General features: G+C 40.5%; 1 pseudogene; it reads left to right on the forward strand.

Moving 5' to 3' along the window:
• Nucleotides 1-3,267: 3,267 nt before the first annotated feature.
• LOC112454690 lies at nucleotides 3,268-6,989 on the forward strand (annotated as a pseudogene).
• Nucleotides 6,990-7,458: the final 469 nt, after the last annotated feature.

A 7,458-nucleotide genomic window follows, 5' to 3' on the forward strand; every position in this document is an offset into this window, starting at 1 on the left:
CCACGTTCACGCACAACAGTTCCTCCTCATCCATAATTTCATGTAACAAGTCACCATTGCCGTTAGTAGTTGGGCAGTTCCATAGGGTGTTATGGACATTAAAGTCTCCCATAATAATTGTATCCAGGCCATTTCCCCTAATAGCATTAAAAATCAGTCTGAAATCATGTCTGTTCATCGGCTCACAGGGGTGCCTGTAAACAGCCACAATGTTAACATTACAAGATAGATTATTTGTCTTGACACACACAACATCATACCCCACCGGCAAAGCAACTTGTAATGGGATTTCAGAGAACTCCACAGAATTGCGTAGAGAGACAGATACACCGCCACTACCCAGTCTGTTGGCACTATTGACAGATTTAAAGTTAGAAAGAGTAACACCTCGTGGGCCCTTACATCTTGTTTCTGTTAGAATCACAATGTCATACTCCGAAGCGTGTCGGGCCAGTTCCTCCTTACAACTACGGTATCCTCTGCAATTCCACAGAAGGAGCCTGAATTATGTTCTCTCGTGGGAGGGAGTCCTTCCCTCACTATTATTGCTCTGCGATCCATACCTACGATAATCCTCCATATTCATATCCTTATTGGCACCATCACCTGCACCGCCACGTGTAGGGAGAGATGCCTCATGCCTTTCCCTCGTCAATGCCTCAATCAGGCCCATCCTAGCCAATGGAAATCTCTCAATGAGAGACATTATGCTCGCGACGATCACACCCACCGCAGCATCTCGCTGCGCCGCCTCATCTCCAACCTCACGACGTACCACTTGAGACCAAGAAGCTCCTCGGTTACCAGATAAGGCCAATCCTCTTCTGTCCGCAGAAATATCTTCTTCATGGCTATTAAATTAGGCAAAGTAGTTGCCAATTCCACTTGAAATAGGCCTCGCTCTGCTTCTAACTTTCGGGGGGCCACTATCAGCATAGGAAAATTTACGCGGCGTTGGTTCGCGTGCCTCCGGTATCACAGGCCTCGTCCTCCGCGACGGTAATACCGGCCAACTAGTAGGATCCATCCTGCTGTCCATAGGCCTATCTGTAGACGGGGATTTTCCCTCCACCAGCCTTCTCGCACTGTAGAAAGAAATATTGTTAAACGCCATAACTGCGTTTATATTCCTGTTTTTCTCGTACATCGGGCAACCACGGAAAGTTGATTTATGCGGACCATGACAATTGAAACATCGCATAGGTTTTTTACATTGGACATTACCGTGTGTTTTATCTCCACACACGATGCAGCGAGTGTCGCTTTTACATGCCAACTTAGTGTGACCGAACTTAAAACAATTAAAACATTGTTTAGTTTGCGGAATAAACGGCCTTACTCTGAGGTTAACACCATGTTGAAAAATCTTCAGATTCCTGATACTTTTCGCCTTAAATGTTATCATAATATTATCCGTGGCCATGAGAGATGATGTTCTAGTAGCAACGTCCCACTTTCTCCGATACATTCTTTCCAGACTCAATATATCAGCCCTATCTTGCAACACTTCCCAAAGCTCCGGGATGCCGGCCGGCCAGTCTGTAACAACGCCCTTGCTAATAATACAGCGTTGCTCAATATATGCTTTTATTTTTGAAACCCTTAATTTTTCAATAATCTTAAGCGCACGGTTGGCCTCTGTAGCATTAGCGAATTCTACTTCAGCCGAGAAGTGGTTTAGCATTTCCACGGCTGTGGGGCAAATATTCGACTCAGAAAGGAGCATCCAAATTTTTATTTCATTCATGCCCTTTCTGGTAGCGGCATGTTGTGGCTCAAGCCTAACGGTAATCTTAGCTTTACCTTCATAGTGTTCGTCAAACTTAATATACCGCTGGAATTCCGGCTTGTTTACACACTTCTTCAATCCTTGTTCGCTAACTGTATATATCTCCTTTTCAATCCTCGACATGAGATTCACGTCCGTGTCATGCCGCTCGTCACTGTTGTTCACGTGATCGCCCAAGGTTTCAGGCGTACGCTCGTACTGGCTATTATTGTTAATATCTTCGTCTACCGGAGACGTCGTCACACTCGTTTTATTGTTAATATCACAGTTCACAGAGTCACCCCTATCACAATTCGTATTGTCCACCTCCATCTCGTTCCCCGGGGGCGAGAGCACTTGTAAATCCGTCGAGTTTTCTTCGTCGTTAATCTGATCCACAAACGTGGCGCGTTTTTTAGTAATCCCGGCACACATCATCTCGAGCCGGTCGTTCAACGATAAATTGTCTTTAGAGAACTCGTCAAAGTATTCTTCCGAAATACTCGACCTCTGCCTCTTATTGCACAGTGAAGTGTCCATCGACGCACGCTTATCATCGTTAATATCACTCGGGTCCACAGGAGGATTCATCCCTGGAATATCGCTCCCCCTCCGAGAGGGGAGCTACTAAAAATATATAACACCCGCCCGAATAAGAGGGTCACCCCGGGCCGGTACGGTAAGGCAACGCGACACTAGCTATAACCTAGCAACTATCGATAGCGGTAGAGAGCGACTCGCAAACACGTCCGACTCGTGCGACGGTCCGAGCCGGAATCTTTACATATTTCGCTAAATTTTGAGGTTATTTTATAGAAAGTTACACTGTTTTGTACCATTGAAATAATAGCATTGACGAACCTTGATGATATTTTTAATGTCCAAGGAAAATCTATTATAGAACGTAAAAAAATTAATTGATATTTCCTCTCTTTTGTAAATCTCTCTTGTAAATCGGAAAATGAATCTTACATCACCAGCTACTATTCATAGCACAAATAATTATAGCACGTATATGGTTAATTGAATTCTTATCATACAACTTTTAGAATATAATAGTTACTACTTATATATAATTATGCTGTAAATAAAGAGCACTCCGCACTCCTCGATTGACACACGTGTATACGCACTCACGCATCGTATGTAGGATAATCATGTACATATATCATGGCTGTCGCGATGAGCGTTGCGCACAATATAAAACGATAACATTATAACAACAGAAAATTAATATACTACCAACGTTATTTCTGAGTCCAAATTACAAGGAATTTTGAACTGTTGCATTGATCTCAAATAAATGTCAGAGTAACATTTGAAAAATATTTTCTGTAACGTTTTCAAAATATTTTAACAACATTCAGAAAAATCATATTACGAAATAATATTTTTCAAATATGTGTATAATATTATTAAAAAACGTTTAAAAAATACACATAAAGTCAATATTTCTAAACGTTAATTTAATGTTCCTTGCTTACTGGGATAATTCCACCATGGCAAAATCAGATATAACTGCACAGGAATGGAAAGAGAAGGGTAACAAAGAGTTTAATAGAGGCAATTGGTCAGAAGCCTTAAGTTACTACACAAACGCACTGAAACTAGTAACAGAGAACAAACGCTAAGAAAGCAGTGTACTACAAAAATCGAGCTGCCGTTTATTTGAAGCTGGGCGATTACGAGAAAGTGGTTGAAGACTGCGACAATGCGTTAATGATAAGTTGTAACGATCCCAAGGCATTGTTTCGCAGATGTCAAGCACTAGAAGCGTTAGAGAGATTCGAGGAGGCATATCGAGACGCGGAGATTATTATTTCATCTGACCCCAACAACAAAGTTGTTCAGCCCGTAGTGGCGCGCTTACTTAGATAGATTTATTTAATTTCAGCTATACAAAGCCATGAAATGGATTTGGTTTACAATATACCTTAAACACACTCATACCAACTTTTTTAACTTAACGCGTGACACTGTTAATTCCTTATTCCTTACTTTTTTAATTTCTTCTAGAAAAATCATCCCTTAAACCCAACACGCCTAAACCTATTATTTACACGTTAAACTCACAACCTAAACTCAGAAATACTTGACTTAGTCCGCTTCGGCAGTCTCAAGCCAAGAAACGGACATTATTCACCTATACACACACACATACCTTCTTACCGCAACGCGCAACAACTAATATTCCCTATATTTCTTTTATTTCTAAATTCTTCCCAAATCTCCTTTAGACTCATATCTCGCTTTGTTTCTAAAATAACCTTCCTTACATCTTAAAACTTATAAAACTTATAAAACTTGAATTCTAAATCAATGCATATTCTTTATATACTTTATAATCCAAAACCTAATTCTCTCTTTTTCTTTATCCCTACCTTTACCTTAATATTACAACTATTTCTTGTTTTTCAACCACATCTTAATATATTAATAATTCTTTACCTTTACTTTCAAATATTAACGCAACTCTCTCATCTTACAATACATATAATAAACTTGACTAATAACAAATCTCTTGCTACCTAACTAATGCTATCCTATGTCCTCAGCCCTTCTAAACTCACCACACCTCCCTATATGCCCTTACCTCTTCTTTTTTCTTCTTCCAATATATTATCTTCCTAATCTTCCTGATCTTTTAAATTCATTCCTAGTTTAACTCGCATCACTTCTGTGCCCTCGGATCGCTCCATTCCTCTTCCTTATTTGCCAAAATCCTCGACACTGCTTCTTATTCGCTCCTAGTAAATTGCCTCCCAGCTCTTCTTCTCTCGTTCCCACCGAAGCAACATATATTTTCTCCTCGCACGTTCGTTCTCTAGTTATCTTCCCATGCCTCCTATCTACCGTTGCATAATTAATATACCTGGATTCGCTTCCGTGCCATCTAAAGATTCTAATATTTCCAGAAAACTGCTGCGTCCTTTAAACTGTAACATTCATATCCTCCTATTTTTTCTCCTTCCGCATTTCCTTCTTCTTCTTCCTTTCCTTATCTCAGCAAGCCTTGCGTGTCCTCTTCACTCCTTTTCCTATTTCCACCTTCTTTTACCTTTCCTTTCCTACAACGCAGACAAGTTTCGCCAATCCTTGTTCCAGGAATACGCCAATAGCTTTTCTATACCTTTCTTCTTTTCATCTCATCTCTTCTTCATCGTTGGCTTAACCTTTCCTCAGCTATGCTTATCTTCTTTTACTTTCCATTTCCTGGAACACCTCTAGGCCCGCCCATCCTTGTGTCCTAGCTTTATTTCACCTTTCTTCTTTCCATCTCCATTAACCCGGAACTCGAGAGATTTTCGACTGCTTTTTTTCTTCCTTCTTCGATAATCCTCTTCACATTTTATCCTCCCTTGTTTCGTATAGCCTCTTCTATAACAGCGCTTCTTTTACCTACCTCCTTGTCCTCTCCTCTGTTTTCTATCCTTTATCTCTTTTTTCTCTTCTTATTCTTGATCCTATATTTCCTAGTCTAAAAGGACCCCGCAGAAATCCTTATGGGAAATGGCTTTCGGCTAATTTTTTTTAAAATTTGATATGTGGTAGTTCTCAACACGTAGAACAAAAGTGTTCATAGCCAAGGTCCGACCACGGGTAGTTTTCGAGATATAGCACCCCAAAGTTGGACTTTTCGTACCTTATTGCAGCGTAGTGCGGGTGCAGTCGATATCGATGTACGATGATGCTTACGATTAAGGTGGGTGTACAGGTGCTTGTGCGTGTGTGCGTGTGTGTGTGTGTGTGTTGCAACAGAAAGTGGTTTGCGATCACCAAATATAAAAAGGCCAATGTGTTCAAACGTCGAGGCGTAAATATATTGGAGAACCTGTATCAGTCTAAAAATGATTTAATTCGGATTCGAGCGTTTGTGGGTTTGTGCAAATTGTCCACTTTCAAAGATACACTCTGTTTGCCGACTATCAGACTGTTCCGGGCCCGCATGGAGCAACGAAGAAATTGGCCGAGGTTTGCAGACGATTCTTGATCAACCCCGAGAAAGAAAAAGATATGAGAAAATGGGCCATTAAAGGCCTGTTGTATCTCACTTTCGACGATGAAGTCAAAGAGGAATTGATCGGGGACCAAGAAGCTATATTCAAACGATGAGCGAGCTCACCAAGACTGGTGATCAATCAGTTCTCTACAGTGTGCTTATAACGTTAGTGAACTTGTGCAACGCTTATAACGAGCAAGAACATATACCCGAGATGATAGAATTGACAGAGTTTGCCGATCAGTATTTACCCGAGGAACACGACGAGGAACTGGACGACAACTTCGAGAAACGATTCTGCGCGTTAGCGAAGGTCGGCGTGATCAGCGCTCTAATGAACCTCGCCAAAACGGACAGCCGAAACATCAAGGAATTGACAGGCTACGTTTTCAACTTGATATGCGCTTCAGTTAGGAAAATAGTTGTTCAACAAGGCGGCTCGAAGACATTGTTGTCATTAGCGCTGGATGGCACAAACAAGGGAAAGAAGGAAGCCTCGGAAGGTCTGGTCAAACTGGCACTCACGATACCTCCTGAGGTTGCATTTCCTGGTCAGATGATGATGGAGGTTGTTCGGCCGATCATAAATCTGAAGCCAGAACGTCCCGTTCATGAGAATGACGCGATTCTAATAGTTTTGTGTCATCTAGCTACAGTCAACGATAGCATGCGAGAACATATGATCAAGGAGGGAGTATTTCAGAAGCTCGAGGCCTTTCTGTATGAGGAGGATAATACTTTAAAATATAGGTCCCTAACCCTTTTATACCTATTGTTTATAAGCCGTGAAGCCGCTATCCAATATTTCGAGCAGGACAATTCTCGAGTTAAGCATCTTATTTTATTGTGCAAGGAAGAGGATCAAGAAATCAAGTTCGCAGCAGCTGGAACTCTAATGGCGTTGACGGCGGCCAACAAAAAGGCTTGTGAGAAAGTTCTTGACTCGAATTTCTAGTTGGAATCTTTACGCCTTTTACTCACTAATCCAGACTGTGACATAAAAGAAAGGGGTATTATAATTGTGATAAAAATGTTGAGAAGCACGAAAGACATCGCTGTAAAACTCATGGAAACAGACGTAATGAAACTACTCACGGTATTGATGAGCAAAAATGATACCGTGCCAAACAAGATCAATTAAGGAATTGGCATCCATTGCTTTAGAGGATGCTGCGGAACGATCTAGACAAGAAGAACGTCGACAAGACCTCCTTGTCATGATAAGATGGGAATGTAATAGAGCACGTCGATTAGAACAATTAGACCTTCTAAGATATTTGGAGTATTTGTCACGGAAATATAAATATGCTAAATATGTACCCTTAAACATATATTCAGAATTGGCAAGAACCAAGGCAAGAACACTACCCAAGTAGCAAAGTGACGTCAGAAGACGACATAATGTAATCTATTTTTAGTCATTTTTGGTCTATGAGGCACTGTCTATTAAAACTCTTTGTAAAATATACTTTGTTTTGTGTTAAAATAATAAATTTCAACACACATAATATATAGTTAAAAATAATAAAATGTTATATTTAACTCAAGGTATTAGGAGTTAAATGTTATTTAACTCAAAGTAAATTTTATCCTTTAATATTTAACAGTGTATATAATTAATCATAGGCACAAGACATGTGACTCGCGGAAATCTATTTCTGAACCATTTTCTCATCACTGATCAGACCGA

This window comes from Temnothorax curvispinosus, unplaced genomic scaffold, assembly GCF_003070985.1.
Source record: "Temnothorax curvispinosus isolate PA1 unplaced genomic scaffold, ASM307098v1 QBEX01005269.1, whole genome shotgun sequence".
In the NCBI taxonomy this organism is placed as follows: domain Eukaryota; kingdom Metazoa; phylum Arthropoda; class Insecta; order Hymenoptera; family Formicidae; genus Temnothorax; species Temnothorax curvispinosus.